Here is a 1,517-nt window from a genome sequence, read left to right on the forward strand (position 1 = left end):
CTTGTGGACCGGCCAAAGAACCAACGCGTCGTTGGTTGTAAGTGGACCTTCAAGAAAAAGGAAGGCATCCTAGGCAGCCAGGAGGTCAGGTATAAAGCAAGACTTGTAGCAAAGGGGTTCACACAGGTAGAAGGAATTGACTTTAAAGAAATCTTCTCGCCCGTTGTAAAGCACTACTCGATCAGGATAGTTTTAGCATTAGCGGTTCAATTCAATTTGGAATTAGAGCAGCTAGATGTTAAAACTGCATTCCTACACGGAGAGTTGGAAGAAACCATCTTCATGGATCAACCAGAGGGGTATAGCACACCTAAAACCAAGGATAAAGTATGCGTGTTGAAGAAATCTTTGTACGGACTGAAACAAAGCCCAAGACAATGGTACAAAAGATTTGATGAGTTTATGCTGAAGATTGGCTTCGTCAGAAGCAGCTACGACAGTTGTGTCTACATGAAGAAGCAAGATGATGATATAAGTACTTACTTACTCCTATACGTAGATGATATGTTAGTAGCCAGCAGAAGCAAGGAGGAAGTCCAGAAAATCAAAGATATGCTGAACTCAGAATTTGACATGAAGGACCTAGGACCTGCTACAAAGATCCTAGGGATGGAGATTACGAGAGACAGAAAGAAGGGCAGCTTATTCTTGTCTCAGAGGTCATACATTCAGAAAGTTCTGACAAGGTTTAACATGCATGGGGCCAAGCATGTTTCAACACCAATTGGTCAGCATTTTAGATTGTCGAACTCTCAGGCTCCTGAGAATGAAGAGGAGAAGAGATACATGGAGGGTGTCCCCTACGCTAGTGGGGTCAGTAGCATTATGTATGGGATGGTGTGCAGCAGACCAGACTTGGCCTACGCCGTCAGTATTGTCAGCAGATTCATGGCAAATCCAGGACAGGCCCACTGGGAAGCTCTAAAGTGGATCTTGCGATACCTAAAAGGTACCACAAATTTGGGGTTGCTCTTTAAACGACAGGAGGAAAAAGATGAAAAGAGAAAAGATCGTAATCGTAGGCTATGTGGACTCTGATTATGCGGGAAGCATTGACACCAGGAAGTCACTAACCAGATTTATCTTCATTGTCTTCAGTACTGCAGTCAGCTGGAAGTCCAACCTTCAATCCGTGGTGGCTCTCTCAACAACAGAGGCTAAATACATTGCTGTGACAGAAGCAATTAAGGAGGCTATATGGCTAAGAGGCATGACTGAAGAACTTGGTATATGTCAAAAGATGGTAACTGTGTTCTGTGATAACCAAAGCACAATTCACCTAACCAGGAACCACGTCTTTCATGAAAGGTCTAAGCATATAGATATAAAGCTTCACTTTGTGAGAGATGTTGTAGCCAAGGGTTCTATAGTGGTGGAAAAGATTCATACTGAAGATAATCCCGTCGACATGTTAACGAAGGTTTTACCGGCTGCTAAGTTCAGATATTTTCTGGACTTAGTAAACTTCACTGGGGACTAAGGGCCCCATCGAGGCTAAGTTGAGGGAATCTCTAGAG

This window comes from Phalaenopsis equestris, unplaced genomic scaffold (assembly GCF_001263595.1).
Source record: "Phalaenopsis equestris unplaced genomic scaffold, ASM126359v1 Scaffold000251, whole genome shotgun sequence".
Classification (NCBI taxonomy): domain Eukaryota; kingdom Viridiplantae; phylum Streptophyta; class Magnoliopsida; order Asparagales; family Orchidaceae; genus Phalaenopsis; species Phalaenopsis equestris.